The sequence below is a fragment of the Hyla sarda genome, chromosome 1 (genome assembly GCF_029499605.1).
Source record: "Hyla sarda isolate aHylSar1 chromosome 1, aHylSar1.hap1, whole genome shotgun sequence".
In the NCBI taxonomy this organism is placed as follows: domain Eukaryota; kingdom Metazoa; phylum Chordata; class Amphibia; order Anura; family Hylidae; genus Hyla; species Hyla sarda.
In genome coordinates, this window is record NC_079189.1 from 193,187,376 (window position 1) to 193,208,534 (window position 21,159).

At 42.4% G+C, this 21,159-nt stretch overlaps 1 long non-coding RNA gene across 1 annotated transcript in view; it reads right to left on the reverse strand.

Moving 5' to 3' along the window:
• Nucleotides 1-6,168: 6,168 nt before the first annotated feature.
• LOC130362207 (uncharacterized) overlaps nt 6,169-21,159 on the reverse strand; it is a 47,438-nt gene continuing 32,447 nt past the window's right edge. The window contains exon 3 of the long non-coding RNA XR_008891320.1: nt 6,169-6,296. This is a non-coding gene — a long non-coding RNA (uncharacterized LOC130362207). The remainder of the gene's footprint in view (nt 6,297-21,159) is intronic.

Here is a 21,159-nt window from a genome sequence, read left to right on the forward strand (position 1 = left end):
CGATATTTTCACAAAAATCCTACATATTTACTAAGATTTCCACAGAAAATGTGGTGGATTTGAGCTGAGGAAAACCCGACATTTCAGAGCATGTGTATAAAAAAAAAAAAAAAAAAATGTAGGGAAAACTTAGTAAATACCATGGAAAAAAATTGTAGGAAATTAAAAGCTACAAAGAAAATTATGTGCAATGGGTTTTATGAGAAAACAGAAAGATTTTCAGTGATTTTACCATCTTTCAGTACAATGGGTCATAAATGCCTGTTAAGTGCAGGTCCCACCTGTGGGTTCCCTTTGACATGGGTTCACCAATTTCCGGCCATTGTACTCACCAAACAGTTCCATGAAAAGCTGAACTTGCAAATATCAGGCATTTATAGTATTTCCTGTGAATATACCATAAATGGTTAAGATGTAATTAACTCTTTCACTAAATAAGGCTGGGTTCACATTATGATTGTGCCTTCAAGGCACGGATACGTTGGGAAAATGTCAAATGACATTCCGACGTGTCTGTGCTCAGACAGGTTTGGGCCCAATTCATTTAAATGGCCCGAGCGTAGTCAGCAAGTCATTACTTTCTGGCCATTTCAAGTTTTGCAGCAATTTTCAGTCAGAGACAAAACTCGCATACGTTGAGAAAATGACCTGAACCTAGTCAATAGTTGAAATGAACTGGACCCATGCCTGTCTGAGCACAGACACGTCGGCATATCATTTTGACATTTTCCCCAAATTATCCATACCTTAGAGGTACCAAATGTGATATGAACGAGGCCTTAGGCTGGGTTCACACTGCATATTCTTTTTCATTTAATGCACACCTTCTGCATACCAGTTTAGGCTGGGTTCACACCACGTTTTGTACTTACGGTTCCCGTATACGGCTGGGGGGAGGGGGGGCAGGGGGGAATCGCAGCACCCGCACTCAGCTGTATTCAGGAACCGTATTAAAGGCATGTCTATGAACCGACCGGAGTGAACCGCAGCCTCCGGTCGACTGCGTTTTCAGCCGTATGCGATTTCCCGACCGCCGGCAAAAACGTGGTCCACCGCATTTTTGCCTACTTTCGGGAAACCGCATACACCCAAAAACGCAGCCAACCGGAGGCTGTGGTTCACTCCGGTTGGCTCATAGACATGCATTAAATACAGTTCCCGAATACGCCGCAACTCCCAGCCCCCCCCTCCCCCCAGCCGTATACGGGAACCGTAAGTACAAAACGCGGTGTGAACCCAGCCTTACTTTAACCCCTTAAGGACTCAGCCCATTTTGGCCTTAAGGACTCAGACAATTAAATTTTTACGTTTTCATTTTTTCCTCCTCGCCTTCTAAAAATCATAACTCTTTTATATTTTCATCCACAGACTAGTATGAGGGCTTGTTTTTTGCGCGACCAGATGTCCTTTGTAATGACATAACTCATTATATCATAAAATGTATGGCGCAACCAAAAAACACAATTTTTGTGGGGAAATTAAAACGCAATTTTGCTAATTTTGGAAGGTTTCGTTTTCACGCCGTACAATTTATGGTAAATATGACGTGTGTTCTTTATTCTGAGGGTCAATACGATTAAAATGATACCCCTTATTACATACTTTTCTATTATTGTTGCGCTTAAAAAAAAATCACAAACTTTTTAACCAAATTAGTACGTTTATAATCCCTTTTATTTTGATGACCTCTAACTTTTTTATTTTTCCGTATAAGCGGCATTATGGGGGCTCATTTTTTGCGCCATGATCTGTACTTTTTTTTGATACCACATTTGCATATAAAAAACTTTTAATAAATTTTTTATAATTTTTTATTTAATAAAATGTATTAAAAAAGTAGGAATTTTGGACTTTTTTTTTTTTCGTTCACGCCGTTCACCGTACGGGAGCATTAACATTTTATTTTAATAGTTCGGACATTTACACACGCGGCGATACCAAATATGTCTATGAAAAAAATGTTTACGCTTTTTGGCGGTAAAATAGGAAAAAACGGACGTTTAACTTTTTTATTGGAGGAGGGGATTTTTCACTTTTTTTTTACTTTTACTTTTACATTTTTTTTTACACTTGAATAGTCCCCATAGGGGACTATTCATAGCAATACCATGATTGCTAATACTGATCTGTTCTATGTATAGGACATAGAACAGATCAGTGTTATCGGCTATCTTCTGCTCTGGTCTGCTCGATCACAGACCAGAGCAGGAGACGCCGGAAGCCGGACGGAGGAAGGTGAGGGGACCTCCGTGCGGCGTTCTGAATGATCGGATCCCCGCAGCAGCGCTGCGGGCGATCCGATCATTCATTCAAATCGCGCACTGCCGCAGATGCCGGGATCTGTATTGATCCCGGCACCTGAGTGGTTAATGGCGGACGCCCGCGAGATCGCGGGCGTCGGCCATTGCCGGCGGGTCCCTGGCTGCGATCAGCAGCCGGGATCAGCCGCGCATGACACGGGCATCGCTCCGATGCCCGCGGTTATGCACAGGACGTAAATGTACGTCCTGGTGTGTTAAGTACCACCGCACCAGGTCGTACATTTACGTCCTGCGTCCTTAAGGGGTTAAGGGATGCTACAGAACAGATTCTGGTGTATGCCAAACAGCAAAATCTGTTTCCTATTGATGTACATTATTAAAAAAATTTAATAAAATAAAAATAAAAAAAAGTATTGCAACATATACCCTTTTATTGCTGTTTATAATAGTGAAGTAGACTACACCTTTGTATATAGTGTGAGATATAGCTCCGAGATCATCCTTCGCCGCAGCCAAAAGGACTCGTCTTTCACCTCATTCACCAGGCATATAACAATTTCTTCATGTCTGGCTCCTTGCCAGCTTTCTTAGACAGGTTAATAAAAACAAAACAAGATATATGAACCAACCAAAATCCTAGGCCTACTGGGCCACTAACTAAACATTACAGGCCCTGTCTGCCAACTGGTGGGCTGATCCCTGCCAGTTAAAAACACATATGTTCCTGCAACCTTGGACGCTGTTCACACTTGCCTTAACCAAAATTTTTCTTATGTAACCTCAGCTGCCCCATTCAACTGTCCCTTACACTGGGGAAAAAGTACTCCCACTTGTGTAACCATGACATCAGAGTCCATGCTGTATGGTTCACTTACAGCCCCCGCTGTGCGTCTCCTGCCAGGACCCATGCGTCCCCCTTGCAGCGAGCTTGATGTCCTAGGTAGAACCCAGACAAGGCTCCCTGGCCCATCTAAATCAGATCCCTCCCTGCTGTTCTCATTAATCAGCCACCAGTTGAGAGATTCTGCTAGCCCAGTTAGACAGAAGCACCCTTTCACTGCCTCAGTGCCACAATAGCAAAATTAAATGTAAAGAAAAACAAAAGCAGTAAAAAGTACATTCAAAACACTGTGTGAACCTTGCCTCATAGTGAACCTAGAGAATAAAATGTTGCTCAAAAGTATGGCTAGGATGATGTCAGGGAAAATCATTCTGCTCCTCCTTACTTGGGGATCAAATTGTATACGTATACGTGAAGACAAGACAAAGTGTCTGTTATAAGAACACCTCCATTATTTAAAATAGGGTAAGGTTTTATACAGTTGAAGCTATGGGGTTAGTTGCTGGACAATCCCTTTTTTGGTCAAAGGATTTTGAACACGGAAGCTTGGAGCTTCTGTGTTCGTGACATCATGCCACTCCCTCTCCATTCATGTCTCCTTCCATAGACATGAATGGAGGGGGCGTGATGGCTGTGGTCGCTCATCATCCGACAAAGAGTAGAGTTTTCTCCGTGCATTGAATGACCGGGGTGCTGGGGAAAGTCCCAGCGGCCAGACCCCAGCGATCAGACATCTTATCCCCTATCCTTTGGATACCCCTTTAACCAAAAATAGTTTTTCAGATTTTGGTAAAAAAAAATAAAAAAAAAAAATAAGGTAATAAAGCACTTTCTCATGCTGAAAAAATAATAAATAAATATTATTAATAAAAAATAAACAGAATGTGTCAGTGTGTATACATTTAACTTCTAAATCTCACAATGGTTGACAAAGACAATGTGAATCAAGATTATTTGGTTCACAGATTAGATAATTTAGGGCATGATAATACAAAATAGTAAATGTACATTCATGTAAAGGTCACTGTTTAGAACTACCAATTAGACCAGAAGAGCTGTTAAGATTTTCCACAAAAATAAAATAATATTCTATCTATGAAGTAATTCATACAAACAAAATTGAATCAGCCATCCTAGCTTTTATACTATTATTATTCTTGTTTAAAAAAAATAAGAGCTCTTGAAAAAGCATAGATTTAGTTCTGGAAGTGCACTACGTGAAGAAGCATACATTTAGTTCTGGAAGTGCACTACGTGAAGAAGAATACATTTAGTTCTGGAAGTGCACTACTACCTGCGCTATATAGCATTACAGCATTAGAAGATTTCCACCAGAAAATATAGAAAGGTTATTTTACGAAAGACATTATCTGTAGTAGCCTCAGTGCTATTCAGTTTCTAAATGCCTAAAAGAGAACATTTAAAGTCCTTGTGTAAAACACAATTTTAGATAGCAGAGCTTAGGAAATGAACGTTTTAGGCTGGATTCATTTGTTGTAGTAGTATGGCCCGCAGCCAAAAATGTGTGTTAAAAACCCACACGTTTTGCTATGATTTTTCATGGTTTTGCAATTCAATTATTGATTGCACAGTTTTTAAAGGTAAACTACATTATTATATGTTTCACCTGAAGAAAATATGCTGCCAAAATTGGCATCCAATGTAAAGCTATTGGACATTACATGTGGGCATGCTTTTGCCCACACACGATGATCAATTTGGCACCCATCCCCTCTTGTATACTTCCAAGTAGTGCATAGTATGGAAATGGAATGACAGGGGGGCGGAAGCCGTAATGCCTGGACAAACCCTTTAAAGAGTACCTGTGCTCTTTTTGCAAAAAGTAAGATAGTGGCATCTATAGATACCTGATGGGGGGTTGATTGTATACCTGTTTATAGTATGGTGATCAACCCCCCCCCCCCCCCTCCTGCACACACCTTGTGAGGATATAGAGCTTTTTAACCCATATGATGGTCTAGCTGCTCAGTCAGATGGGTTAGAACACCATTATGCAGTGTGTGGCATGTGGGCTCCATGCTAGAACGGAGGGCCTGCATACTTGGTCGGGGCATGTATTCAACTTCAGCCAGTATTAAGGAATTTGTTAAAGGGGTACTCGACCCCTAGACATACTCAACCCCACTCGTCTACTGATACATTGTGAAGATGCAGTCCATGTTATGTGTACCTTGGCTGAAGGTGTAGAGATCTTACAGAAATGGAGTATAGCTGTTGAGGTGCCCACAAATTCTGCTGCTAATCCTCCTTCCCATGAGATATCATATTAACAGGTTGGTAACTTTTCTTATTGTTGTTTCTCCTTGTTGCCCTCTGGAGCTTATGTTTTCTTTTTATGTCCTTGTTTTTGTTACAAGTACTCGGCAGCTGTGTAATCTATTGTGGACTCTACAGTTATTTTGGTCATACATTGAATTTGATAGTATAGAGCACGATATAGGCATTTATCCTATGTTTAATGGTTTTGAGATTTTTTATTTTTTTTAATAAATTTTAAATTTTGACAAAGTATTACAATACAAATAAATAAAACAAAAGGATAGATGACCAACCCCAGACAGAGGTGTCAGCAGAGTGCACTGTTGTCAGACAAAAAAAACTTCAACTTCAGCAACTGATAACTATTGGAAGGAATCAAATTATAGAACAACATAAATTATAAATTGTGTTCAGGGTGTGCTAAAATATAACCTTTAATGATTAATTCTAAAAGTCACCAAATTTATAATGTGCCTGTGCACCCCAAAATTTCGAACTAATGATACAGATTGAGGTATAGATGCTAGACCATTAGATAGTCGGGCAGTATTGTACCCCAACTATCACAGGTACTAGTCTTTACAATTGTCAACACCGGCCCATTGCCCCAGCAGGGACAAATTATGGGTCAGTATGCAAATAATTAACCACCAACGCGTCATCAGGGTTTTTTTTTCACATTTAGGAAAGTTTATACCACAAATAGGTAAACAGCCCTTCATGGGCATAAGTTTAAAATAATTAATTAGCTACGACCTGTTAAGAAAAACATGGCAACACTTCATAGGTAGTAATCATGTATTTTGGCATAAGGGAATTTAATTCCCCAACCTGTAAAGGAAAGATATGCACAAATAACAAATACTAATGTGTTGTAGCCAGTTCTCTATTTTTCAGGAGTGCCGTCATTGGACCTGCAAAGACAAAAGCGGGACAGGCACAAGCCCGTTCAGTGCTCGCCCTGAAAATGTGTATACATTCCTCTATTGTTACTCACGGTTCTGTAGCGTGGACAGCGGGCGATGCACCGACCTGCATGTAGCGAAGGGAGCCGCTAACTACTGCTCTTACCGCCTAGTATGGTGAGGTGCCTGCGTCTGACGTAGCTTCCGGTCATGAGCGGAAGTATATGTGCGTAGCTCCACCTACTCCCGCGATGTTGTCACGGGGCCTAATGAGCCTATTCTGGCCCTATAACACCCTAGGGAACATATGCCCTATGCCTAGGCAGGGTGGCCGTCCTAAAAAGGGTGGTCCCGCGCAGGAACCCCCTATTGATTGGCTATTATGCCCTAGACAGGAGATGGCTTCTAACTCCTATAGGACTTACTAAAGTCTTTCCCTCACTACCTAATTGCCACTTGAACACCCCAATCAAACTAGCACTATAGAAAACAACCAAAATTTAGTTGTTCATTGAGCCCTTTGGGTGCCACCGTATCCAAACAATGGATCCAGCGGCACTCACGCTGGAGCAGTATTTTGTCATTATCACCCCCTCTCTGAGAAGGTGTTAATATGTCCACAACCACAAATTTTAAACATGTAAGGTCACCATTGTGTATTGTATTAATGTGGGTGGCGATTGATGTCTCCCGTTTATTTCTAACATCCCCTACATGTTCCAATACTCTCCTTCTGAACTCCCTCAGTGTTTTTCCCACATATAAAAGAGGGCATGTACAGTGGGCTACATAAATGATAGCTTTGGTTGAACAGTTTATGTGATGTTTTATAGGTATGGGCACTGTTTGTCCAGATGACAAGGACTTCATTTTTTCAACATATTGACAAGCACGACAGTGCCCACACCTATAACATCCTTCAACTTTACTCAATCTCCCCAACCATTTGGTGGGGGCATCGCTAACTGGCCGTAGATGACTGGCGACTAACATATCCCCTAAACCACGTTGATATGTGATCTGTGGTGTTGGTCCTATTACATCCTGGAGATCGTCATCCATTGGAAGGATTAAGATTTTTTTAACCCCTTAAGGACGCAGGGTTTTTCTGTTTTTGCACTTTCGTTTTTTCCTCCTCACCTTTTAAAAATCATAACCCTTTCAATTTTGCACCTAAAAATCCATATTATGGCTTATTTTTTGCGCCACCAATTCTACTTTGCTGTGACATCAGTCATTTTACCCAAAAATCTACAGCGAAACGGAAAAAATAATGTGCGACGAAATTGAAGAAAAAACGCCATTTTGTAAATTTTGTGGGCTTCCGTTTCTATGCAGTACATTTTTCAGTAAAAATGACACCTGATATTTATTCTGTAAGCCCATACAATTAAAATGATACCCTACTTATATAGGTTTGATTTTGTCGTACTTCTGGAAACAATCATAACTACATCCACGGAAATTTATACGTTTAAAATTGTCATCTTCTGACCCCTATAACCTTTTTTATTTTTCTGCGTATGGGGCGGTATGAGGGCTCATTTTTTGTGCCGTGATCTGACGTTTTTAGCGGTAACTTTTTTGTATTGATCAGACTTTTTGATCGCTTTTTATAAATTTTTTCATGATGTAAAAAGTGACCAAAAACATGTTATTTTGGATTTTGGATTTTTTTTGCGCGTACCCCATTGACCGTGCGGTTTAATTAATGGTATATTTTCATAGTTCGTACAATTACGCACGCGGCGATACCACATAGTTTATATTTATTTTTATTTACATGGTGTTTTTTTTTATGGGAAAAGGGGGGTGATTTGAACTTTTATTAAGGAAAGGGTTAAATGACATTTATTAACTTTTCCTTTTTAAACGTTTTTTTTGCAGTGTTATAGCTCCCATAGGGGGCTATGGCTATAACATTGCATACACTGATTGCCAGCACTGTTCACTGCAAAGCCATAGCTCTCAGCACAAAGCCAAAGCTCTCATAGTGCCAGCACTGTTCACTGCTCAAGCCTGCATCTCAGGCTTGGAGCAATCAATCGCCGAAGGGACACGCTGGAGGAAAGTAAGAGGATCTCCGATTGTGTGCCAGCTGATCGGGACACTGCATTTTCACTGCGGTGGTCCCGATCAGCCCCACTGAGCAGCCGGGCAGCTTTCACTTTCGTTTTAGACGTGGCGTTCAACTTTGAACGCCGCGTCTAAAGGCTTAAAGAGGTACTCTTATGGTAAACTTTTTTTTTTTTTTTTTTTTTTTAATCAACTGGTGCCAGAAAGTTAAACAGATTTGTAAATCACTTCTATTAAAAAATCTTAATCCTTCCAGTACTTTTTAGGGGCTGTATACGAAAGAGAAATCCAAAAAGAAATGCATTTCCTGTGATGTCCTGACCACAGTGCTCTCTGCTGACCTCTGCTGTCCATTTTAGGAACTGTCCAGAGAAGCATATGTTTGCTATGGGGATTTTCTTCTTCTCTGGACTGTACCTAAAATGGACAGCAGAGGTCAGCAGAGAGCACTGTGGTCATGACATCAGAGGAAATGCATTTCTTTTTGGATTTCTCTTTAGTATACAGCCCCTAAAAAGTACTGGAAGGATTAAGAATTTTTTAATAGATGTGATTTACAAATCTGTTTAACTTTCTGGCACCCGTTGATTTAAAAAAAAAAAAAGTTTTCCAAGGGAGTACCCCATTAATAGCGCGCAGCACCGCGATCGCTGCCGCACGCTATTAGCCCCGGGTCCCAACTTCAGATACATGCCAAAATTCCAAAGTCCAAAATAACGTATTTTTGGTCGCTTTTTATATAATGAAAAAATGAATAAAAAGCGATCAAAAAATCCGATCAATACAAAAATGGTACCTCTAAAAACTTCAGATCACGGCGCAAAAAATGAGCCCTTATACCGCCCCATATGCGGAAAAATAAAAAAGTTAGAGGGGTAGAATATGACAATTTTAAACGTATACATTTTTCTGCATGTAGTTATGATTTTTTACAGAAGTACGACAAAATCCAACCGATATAAGTAGGGTATCATTTTAATCGTATGGACCTACAGAATAAAGATAAGGTGTCTTGTTTACCAAAAAATTTACTGCGTAAAAACGGAAGCCCCCAAAAGTTACAAAATGGCGTTTTTCTTCTTTTTTCTTCAATTTCGTCACACAATAATTTTTTTTTCTGCTTCGCCATAGTTTTTTGGGTAAAATGACTGATGTCACTGCAAAGTAGAATTGGTGGCGCAAAAAATAAGCCATAATATGGATTTAGAGGTGCAAAATTGAAATGGTTATGATTTTTAAAAGGTGAGGAGGAAAAAACTAAAGTGCAAAAATCGGAAAAACCCATGGTCCTTAAGGGGTTAATATAGTGTCCTTTTGTATTTGTTTGTATGTCAAAAGAATTTTCTTATACTAATAACCAATAGCCTTTAATGGAATTGTAATTTAAATGTTCTATAATAAATTGCAGTAGAAACATTTTGCATTGTACAAATTATATTATCTTAGTAAGAAAAATGAATTATGGTAATGAACACTATTCTGGGTATCAATAAGGTTCTGAAAACATGGAACAGCACTCATGTTATCTTTCACAGTTCTCAGTAACATGACAGATTTCCACCATTTAAAGAGGTATTCCAGGATTTTTTTATTTGACTATGCTACGGGGCTGTAATGTTAGTGTAGTTTATAATATTGAGTCTGTACCTGTGTTTAATGGCAAAATTACTGTCGTCTCAGGTTTCCCCAGGTTGCAGTGCGGCCCGAGACATTACATAACTAGTCGGGTGATGAAAGGGAGCCTATCTGCTTCAATGGGTGGAGCGACTGCTGGATGGGAGGGAGATCATTCTGCAAAGAATTGTAGTTTTGTAACAGCTGGAGGCACCCTGGTTAGAAAACACTGGCCTATTGCATGGAAGAGAGCACAGGTGTGTTTCAATGGGTGGGGTGGCTGTGTGGGAGGGAAAAAAGTGACCTCATACTTAAAAACAAGGAATCATGGCACTTGTAGTTGGAGGGAGGGAACTCTTCAGGGGCTATAAAGTTAGTGTAGTTCATAATATAGTGTCTGTACCTGTGTTTTATGGCTGGTCTTGCAATTCTTATGTGATCTTTGCACCAAGGTTTATTTTTAACAGCATACAAAATGAATGCTGTCTCAGCTTTTCCCACGTTACAGCTCGGCCCAACACATTACTTCATTGGTCAGGTGTTTAAAGGAGCCTGTCTGCTTCAATGGGTGGAGCGACCACTGGGTGAGAGGGAAATCATTCTGCAGGGAATTGGAGTTTTGCAACAGCTGGAGGCACTCTGGTTAGAAAATGCTTGTCTACTGTTTACAGCACAGCATGGTAAGGAGCTCAGTTGTGCTTCAATGTGTGAGGTGGCTGATGTGTAGGAGGGTGGAAAGTTACCTCACACTTATAAACAAGGAATCATGGGACTTGTAGTTGGAGGGAGGGAACTCCAACAGAAAATAGCCTTTTTAAAAAGAAAGCAGCAATGTTATGTTGAACTCAGAACAATTTAGCTCCAAGAAAAGCACGGATTCTTCCTAAGAATGTTCATTATTGACTGGCAGATAAGTACTAAAATCACTTTATGGTGGATAAGCCCTTTAATGGAGAGCATTGCTTACCTGCAATTTTCCTCAGTGTAAAATTCCCTTTGTAAAGGAATTGCGGACAACAATTTATAGCATAATTAAGAGTTATGCTTTATAGAAATGTGTGTTTCACAAAGTATCCTTTACAATTGTATTTTATCTGCTGACCATACTCTTGTAAAGCTCCACTGCCAAAGAATGTAATCACAGCGGTTACAGCAGTCAACTGAGATGGTCTATCTTGTCTTATTCTGTTCTGTAATGTTCTGCCCTAGATGCCCTTCAGCGAATATTTAAGAACTTAGATTATTTTCCCATTATATTAAATAAGTACACAATATTGATCACAGCCCTTACATAAGCATCAAAGGGTCTGAAACATCTTAAAAATGCTATTCAAGTTAATTATTCAGATTTATCAACATCACAACATTATAAACCGCAATATTTGTTGCTATAAGATTTACCTGGTACATATGGTCACCTAAAGGACACCATTGCCCTTAAATAAAGAAGATACAATTCCTATATTAATGGCATAAAGTAAGATGTTTTTTGCTTAACAGACCATCTTTGTATATTTTTCTAACAGCTTTATAAACAGTCAGCTTATTAAACATTTATAGAGGTGATATTTTTACCATGTTTTGCAGAAGCCAAATACTTGCAGTGATGCGCATAATGTATGTATAAAGTTTATATTTTCCTATATTGCATTTTATCGCTAGAAGGAAAGCAATAAAGCTGCTTACACTAATATTTTGGTTCCCAGTCTTAAATGGTCACTAACTCTCCCAAAAAAATAAAAAATACTTTGGCTGTCCTGTGGTTAAGGACTGACTCGGGCAGCCAGGCAGCCTCAAATTGTGAGCAGCAACCCCCATGTGAGCCAATGAGACCCCAAAAACTCCCTCAGTATAGTGAGGTACAGGGGAGGAGCTGGTGAGTGCACGTTAGTTCACTCTAGAGTCTAGTTCCTGCAAGACTCCTAAGCATAGCTAAGCAGGTGTGTGCTGTGTTGTGTCTCCTAAGCTGAGGCCTACTTCAATTTATCCTTGGCCAAGTGTCACTCGCTGGAGAATTACAGGTCCCTGCTGAATCAGTTACAGTGCCTTGGAAGGACCCTAGCTACCAGAACCTTAAATCCTACAATTCCGTCTGGTGAAAAGCACCACAAGTCTCAGAACGGCAACAAGGCTCGCAAGGGGTATGCTGCACTTTCACACTTAGGCCAGCTGTTTGTGTTTCACCAACTTCACAAGCTCAGTAAAAGCAGTTAATTGCAACTTTATGTCGGTATGTTTATTGACTCATCGTGTCTGGGCCAAGAAGATTGCTTCCCACCTTCGGACCGTGGTTCGGATAAACGGTGCCCTGGCATTACAAAGTATTCAAGGTACGTCTTACTAACACCCAGTGGCCGCCACACTATCATATGTTTGCACAATAATAAGTATTATCTTTGGTTGCCAGTGCGCTCATTATTGTAATTCACCTGTGGCTCATTAATAAATTCCTCCACCCTCCCACACTTCCCTGACAGATCTTTGTTGCCTTGAGCCTGAGAGAAGGCATTCCTGTTTTTGCCTTGCTGTGTATCTGATCCTTTGCTTCGTGACCTGACCTTGCTCCTTGCCACCTGCCTACTGACCATTTGCTACATTCCTGACTACGCTACTGTGCCGCCTGCCCTGACCTTCTGCTATTCTGACTACGAGCAGTCTTATCACTCCTGTGCCTCGCCTCTCCTCAGCCGCCTGTGTGGTCGAGCCGTGCCAGGGGTAGCGACCTGGGTGCCGCCTGCCCAAGCAAGTCCATCCCGCTTTGCGGTGGGCTCTGGTGAAAACCAGCGGCACCTTAGACCCTGCTCCCTGGTATGGTCCGAGTCATCTGTCACACAGGTCCAGCGGATCCACATCCACCAAGGTTGCTGTCTTCTGAAACATGAGTGTTACAACCTGTCACTGCTAGCTTGTCTGTGCAGAGCAGTGGGAGAGCGTGCTTGCCAGAAATAGGGGGTAGCTGGCTCTCGGATCTGACAATCATTCCATTTGGCAGTGCTTAGCGCTGTCTGATGCGGAGATACGTGAGATTGTCACAGGTGTGGAAAGGGTCAGGAAGAGGCAGTGGCATGGTGATGAAGAAGTGTGGAGAAGAACAGAACCATAAGGCCTTCTGTAAAAGTGATTTTTTCTAAAAAAAAAAAAAAAAATAAGATGCAGACCAGGAGTGAGGAAAAAAAACAACAACAAGCTGTTTCTATAAAGTGGAGATTTTCTCTGTAGGTGCACATGGAGGTGGTGAAGGTGGAATGCAGTATGCAGCAGGTCAGGCTAAGTGTAAGGGTAGGTTCACAGCATGTTACTACTCCCGTAAGTCGTATACGTCGACATACCACCGGGAACAGAATTCCGACCTAAACTGTAAATGGGAGCAGTGGACCCCATTGCTTTCTATGGCCGTATAAAGTCACCTAGTGCTTCTGTTCAGGACATATACTATTTCAAAAGCACAGAAGGTCACGTTTTCGAGTCTATTGGTAGCAGCACATATGTCCTGAACGGAGTCACTAGAAATCAATAGGGTCTGCTGCTCCTGTTAACAGTTTATATCGGCATCCCTTTTTCTGCGGGATGCTGATGGATCCGACTTACTGGAGCACTGACGTAGTTTGACCCTACCCTTAAAGGGGTTATCCAGAAATAGAAAAACAGAGCTAATTTCTTTTTTTTTTTTTTAAACGCTCCCCATCTGTCTCCAGGTTGGGTGTGGTTCTGCAGCTCAGTTCCATTGAAGTGAATGGACCCAAGTTGTAATAGCCCCAATCACCCTTACCCATCAGCAGTGAGGTGGCACGGGTGCCACCTCACGATCATGTGATTGATCGGTCCGAACGACTGACCAATCACGACCCTGCTGGGTGGCGATCGGGAAGGCGAAGATGGCGGAGATTGGCGCCGGCGGGGGTCTCCTACCTTGCCTTGGTCCGGCGGAGGTCCCCTTGGGATCGATGGTGGTCCTGGCGGCAGGATACAGCAGGAGGTGAGGCCTGTTCACCTCCTGCTGTTGCTTAGCAACAACTCGCAGCATGCACAGCCAAAGGGCATGCTGGGAGTTGTAGTTTTGCAACAGCTGGAGGCACATTTTTTCTACCTACATAACTACAACTCCCAGCATGCACACACTACCAAAGGGCATGTTGGGAGTTGTAGCAGTGTGCCTCCAGCTGTCGCAAAACTACAACTCCCAGCATGCCCTTCGACTACCCCCCCCCCTCCCCCATGTAAATGTACAGGGTACATTCACACGGGCGGGTTTACAGCGAGTTCTGCTGCAAGTTTGAGATGCGGCAAATTTTCTGCCGCATCTAAAACTCCCAGCGAGAAACGCATTGTAAACCTCCACCCATGTGAATGTTCCCTAAAAACACTACACTAACACATAATAAAGTGTAAAACACTACATATACACATACCCCTAAACAGTCCCCCACCCCAATAAAAAAAAAAAAACATATTGTACGGCAGTGTTTCCAAAATGGAGCCTCTAGCTGTTGAAAAACAGCAACACCCTGTTTGGGAAACACTGCCGTAGGGTATTTTTGTGTCGGATTCAAATCCCCAATTTAGTCCTCAAATGCGCATGGTGCTCTCTCACTTCGGAGCCCTGTTGTATTTCAAGGAAACAGTTTAGGGCCACATATGGGGTATCTCCGTACTCGGGAGAAATTGCGTTACAAATTTTGGAGGGCTTTTTCTCCTTATGAAAAGGTAAAGTTGGGGTCTACACCAGCATGTTAGTGTAAAAAAAATTATTTTGACACTAAGATGCTGGTGTAAATTGCGTTACAAATTTTGGAGGGCTTTTTCTCCTTTTACTCCTTATGAAAAGGTAAAGTTGGGATCTACACCAGCATGTTAGTGTAAAAAAAACGTATTTTGACACTAAGATGCTGGTGTTGCCCCATACTTTTAATTTTCACAAGCGGTAAAAGGAAAAAAAGACCCCCAAAATTTGTAACGCAATTTCTCCTGAATACGGAAATACCCCATATGTGGGTGTAAAATGTTCTGCGGGCGCACAACATGGCTCAGAAGTGAGTGAGTGCCATGTACATTTGAGGTCTAAATTGGTGATTTGCACAGGGGTGGCTGATTTTACAGTGGTTCTGACATATACGCAAAACAATAAATACCCAGATGTGACCCCATTTTGGAAACTATGATTAAGAACATACCCCATATGTGGATGTAAAGTGCTCTGCGGGTGCACTACAATGCTCAGAAGAGAAGGAGTGCCATTGGGCTTCTGGATAGAGAATGTGTCTGAAATTGAAGGCCATGTGTGTTTACAAAGCCCCCATAGTGCCAGAACAGTGGACCCCCCCCCACATGTGACCCCATTTTGGAAACTATACCCCTCACGTATTGTAATAAGGGGTACAGTGAGCATTTACACCCCACAGGTGTCTGACAAATTTTTGGAACAGTGGTCCGTGAAAATGAAAAATTAAATTTTTCATTTGCACAGCCCACTGTTCCAAAGATCTGTCAAACGCCAGTGGGGTGTAAATGTTCACTGCACCCCTTATTAAATTCTGTGAGGGGCATAGTTTCCAAAATAAGGTCACATGTGGGGGGCCACTGTTCTGGCACCACGGGGGCTTTGTAAACGCACATGGCCTCCCACTTCTATTCCAACCAAATTCTCTCAGCAGAAGCTCAATGGTGCTCCTTCTCTTCTGAGCATAGTAGTTCGCCCGCAGAACACTTTACATCTATATATGGGGTATTTCCATACTCAAAAGAAATGGGGTTACACATTTTGGGAGGCTTTTTCTCCAATTACCCCTTGTGAAAATGAAAAATTTGGGATAAAAACTGCATTTTAGCGAAAAAAATCAAATTTTTCATTTTCACGTCCAACTTTAGCGGAAATTTGTCAAGCATCTGTGGGGTGTTAAGGCTCACTGTACCCCTTTTTACGTTACGTTCCTTGAGGGGTGTAGTTACCAAAATAGTATGCCATGTGTTTTTTTTTTTTTGCTGTTCTGGCACCATAGGGGCTTCCTAAATGCGACATGTCCCCCAAAAACCATTTCAGCAAGATTTGCTTTCCAAAAGCCAAATGTGACTTCTTCTCTTCTGAGCATTGTAGTGCGCCCGCAGTGCACTTGACGTCCACATATGGGTTATTTTCATACTCAGAAGAGATGGGGTTACAAATTTTGGGGGGCATTTTCTCCTATAACCCCTTGTAAAAATGAAAACCAGCATTTTAGTAAAAAAAAAAAATTCATTTACACATCCGAATTTTATGAAAAGTCATCAAACACCTGTGGGGTGTTAAGGCTCAGCGGACCCCTTTTTATGTTCCTTGAGGGGTGTAGTTTCCAAAATGTTATGCCACGTTGGTGTTTTTTGCTGTTCTAGCACCATAGGGGCTTCATAAATGGGACATGCCCCCAAAAAAGCCATTTCAGAAAAACTCACTCTCCAAAATCCCAATGTCGCTTCTTCCCTTCTGAGGCCTCTAGTGCACCCACAGAGCACTTGACATACACATATGAGGTATTTCCTTACTCGAGAGAAATTGGGTTACACATTTTGGGGGGCTTTTTCTCCTTTTACCCCTTGTAAAATTTTAAAAACTGGGTCTACAAGAACATGCGAGTGTAAAAAATGAAGATTTTGAATTTTCTCCTTTACCTTGCTGCTATTCCTGTGAAACACCTAAAGGGTTAACACACTTTCTGAATGTCATTTTGAATACTTGGGGGGTGCAGTTTTTATAAGGGGGTCATTTATGGGGTATTTCTAATACGAAGAACCCTCAAATCAACTTCAAAACTGAACTGGTCCCTGAAAAATTCAGATTTTTAAAATTTTCGGAAAAATTTGAAAATTGCTGCTGAACTTTGAAGCCCTCTGATGCCTTCCAAAAGTAAAAAATGTCAACTTTATAATATAAATATAAATTAGATATATTGTATATGTGAATCAATATATAATTTATTTGGAATATCCATTTTCCTTACCAGCAGAGAGTTTCAAAGTTAGAAAAATGCAACATTTTCAGAATTTTCAGGAAATTTGGGGATTTTTCACCAAGAAAGGATGCAAGTAACGACAAAAATTTACCACTAACATATAGTAGAATATGTCACGAAAAAACATTCTCAGAATGAGAAGAATTGGTAAAAGCATCCCAGAGTTATTAATGCATAAAGTGACAGTGGTCAGAATTGCAAAAAAGGGCTAAATCCTTAAGGTGAAAAAGGGCACAGTCCTTAAGGGGTTAAACAGCATGCATAATGCTACCAAAGGGTCTGATTAAAAAAAATGTACCCGTACATTCAGTGAAAGAAATTCTGACTAGTTATGAATCAGCACTGCTTAATACTGGCCATGGTCTCCTGTTACTATGGAGAGTGCTAATACTCAGATATCATTCCCCATGAAAGGGGAAGAGAGGAAATAAAGTGGCACTTTATTTGCTCATATGATGCCCTCTGAGTTGGTTGCAGTAGAGCTCACCCTAAAAGACTCTTTGGGTGCAATTACCAAATGCAGGGTTGGAGTCTTCTCTCTAGAGTCCGAATTGGATGGAGTGAGAGAGGATAAAGCCATCTTATCTGTTAACATGGACAGTGTATCGCCTTCAAACAGCAGGGCCCACAAAAGGTCAGAGAAAGGGTGTCTGTTGCAGAGACAAGAGTATGCTAGGTTGAAGACTAGTGATGTCGCAAACATAAAATTTTCCGTTCACGAACACGAATTTCCGCAAATGTTCGCGAACGGGCGAACCGCCATAGACTTCAATAGGCAGGTGAATTTTAAAACCCACAGGGACTCTTTCTGGCCACAATAGTGATGGAAAAGTTGTTCCAAGGGGACTAACACCTGGACTGTGGCATGCCGAAGGGGGATCCAAGGCAAAACTCTCATGGGAAATTACATAGTTGATGCAGAGTCTGGTTTCAATCCATAAAGGGCATAGATCACCTAACATTCCTGAATTGTTTGGAATAACGAGCTTTAAAACATCAGGTATGATGTTGTATCGATCAGGTAGTGTAAGGGTTATGCCCGCTTCCCAATGACAGACCAAACTCCCCGTTTAACGCACCACAAACAACCGCAAACAGTCCATTTGCACAACCGCAAACTACCCATTTGCACAAGATTAGATACCAAGCTAGCCATGTCCCGTTCCTTGTCCTCACTGATGTCATTGAAGGTCTCTTCCTCCACCCAGCCACGTACTACATCAAGGGTCCCCGAAAGATGACAACAAGCCCCCTGGGACGCCTGCTGTGTTTGTTCTTCCACCTCCTCAAAGCCACCTTTGTCCTCTGACTCCTCTTCTTCAGACTCCTCTCTCTGCATTGCCTCTCTCTGCGTTATTGTAAGGTGTGTTAAGTAGTACTATTCCTATCAGTTTAATCACTGTTATGTCCCCTTTCAGGGGACGTGTATATGGCATCGATTTTAGGAACCGGGAGATGGAAAAAGATGCTTGGTTGGTCCTCCTACTTCAAATTTGGGGCACTGTGCGTGCAATCTAATGTGCCACCAGATAGGAGTGGTGTGTTAAGTAGTACTATTCTTATCAGTCTAATCCCTGTTACGTCCCCTATCAGGGGACGTGTATATGGCATCGATTTTAGGAACCGGGAGATGGAAAAAGATGCTTGGTCGGTCCTCCTACTTCAAATTTGGGGTACGCACTGCGCGTGCAATCTAATGTGCCACCAGATAGGAGTGGTGTGCTAAGTAGTACTATTTCTATTTGGTGGCACATTAGATTGCACGCGCAGTGCCCCAAATTTGAAGTAGGAGCTCCAACCAAGCATTTTTTTCCATCTCCCGGTTCCTAAAATCGATGCCATATACACGTCCCCTGATAGGGGACGTAACAAGGATTAAACTGAGAAGAATAGTACTACTTAACACACCACTCCTATCTGGTGGCACATTAGATTGAACGCGCAGTGCCCCAAATTTGAAGTAGGAGGACCGACCAAGCATCTTTTTCCATCTCCCGGTTCCTAAAATCGATGCCATATACACATCCCCTGATAGGGGACGTAACAGGGATTAAATTGATAAGAATACTACTACTTAACACACCACTCCTATCAGTTTAATCCCTGTTATGTGCCTTTTTTTTTTGTTTGGTTTTTGAAGCCACAATGCAGCACCAGAGGCCAGAAAAATTAGGCATATACACATACCTGAAAAATTTGGTATTGTTGCAGCCGCTGCTGTAGCAGCAGCCAGAAAAATTGATGTTTGTTTCCCAGGCAGAAAGTGCCCTAAAACATTGCGGCTTGAACCCTAGTTGGTGGCGGATAAGTCACGCAAGTCATCCGGTATTCAGAGATAAAATACAGTAGCGTGTGGACCATTTTTTAGCCCAAGGCAGCTCATCTCATCAGGCCTTTTTTAGTCGAATGTATCGCCCACTGTCAGTCCCTTCGGGATCCATCCCTCATTCATCTTAATAAAGGTGAGGTAATCTAGACTTTTTTGACCTAGGCGACTTCTCATTGACAATACCTCCTGCTGCACTGAAGGTCCTTTCTGACAGGACACTTGAAGCGGGGAAGGCCAGAAATTCTATCGCAAATTGGCACAGCTCAGGCCACAGGTCAAGCCGGCACACCCAGTAGTCAAGGGGTTCATTGCTCCTCAGAGTGTCGATATGTGCAGTTAAGGCGAGGTAGTCTGCTGCCTGTTGGTCGAGTCTTTCTCTGAGGGTGGACCCCGAAGGGCTGTGGCGATGTGTAGGACTTAAAAAGTTCTGCATGTCCTCCATCAACACGTCTGTAAAGCGCCCTGTCCTTGTCGGCGTGGTCCTGGGAGGAGGAGGATTACTTTAACCTCTTCCCCTGTTAGATTCCCATTGTGCTGTGACATCACCCTTATATGATGTGTAAAGCATACTTTTTAAATTTATTTTGGAACTGCTGCATCCTTTCCGACTTGTGGCAATTCGGTAACATTTCAGGCACTTTTTGCTTATACCGGGGGTCTAGTAGCGTGGACACTCAGTACAGGTCGTTCTCCTTCAGCCTTTTTATACGAGGGTCCCTCAACAGGCACGACAGCATGAAAGACCCCATTTGCACAAGGTTGGATGCCGAGCTACTTCTGTCCCGTTCCTTGTCCTCAGTGAGCTCACTGAAGGTATGTTCTTCCCCCCAGCCACGTACAACACCACGGGTACCAGATAGATGACAACGAGCACCCTGGGATGCCTGTTGTGGTTGGTCTTCCTCCTCCTCCTCAAAGCCACATTCCTCCTCTGACTCCTCTTCCCCACAATCCTCTTCCAGAATTCCCGCAGGTCCAGCAAGCGATGCTGATAAGATTGTTTCTGGTGGTGATGGTGACCACAACTCTTCCTCTTCACGCTCATCTACGGCCTGATCCAGCACTCTTCGCAGGGCACACTCCAGGAAAAAAACTAATGGTATGATGTCGCTGATGGTGCCTTCGGTGTGACTGACTAGGTTTATCACCTCCTCAAACGCATGAGCCTACAGGCATTGCGCATGAGTGTCCAGTAACGTGGCAATAAATTCCCAGCTCCGCAGAGGCTGTCCTAGCACCCCAGTCATACAAATAGTCGTTAACTGCTTTTTCTTGTTGGAGCAGGTGGTCAAACATTAGGAGTGTTGAATTCCAACGCGTCGGGCTGTCGCAAATCAAGCGCATCACTGGCATGTTGTTTCGCCGCTGGATATCTGAAAAGTGCGCCATGGCCGTGTAGGAACACCTGAAATGGAACTCGCCCAAATTCAATGCCGCCAACAAATTTCTTCTGTTGTCACAAACCACTTTGCCGATCTCCAGTTGGTTCGGAGTCAGTCACTGATCCACCTGTGCGTTCAAGTCAGACAGGAGTGCTGGTGCGGTGTTACTCTCTGCTTTCAGGCAAGTCAACCCCAAGATGGCGTGACACTGCCATATCCGGGTTGTGGAATAGTACCTGGGGAGCTGGGGGGGTGCCGTTGATGTGGAGCAAGATGCAGCAGCAGAAGAGGACTCAGCCGAGGAGGTTATGGAAGAGGATGGAGTAGGAGGAGTAGAGGAGGTGGCAGCAGGCCTGCCTGCAAGTCGGGGCGGTGTCACCAACTCCTCTGCAGAGCCACGCATTCCATGCTTGGCAGCCGTCAGCAGTTTACCCAATGCGCAGTGTAGGTGATATACCTGCCCTTACCATGCTTTGCAGACAAGGTAT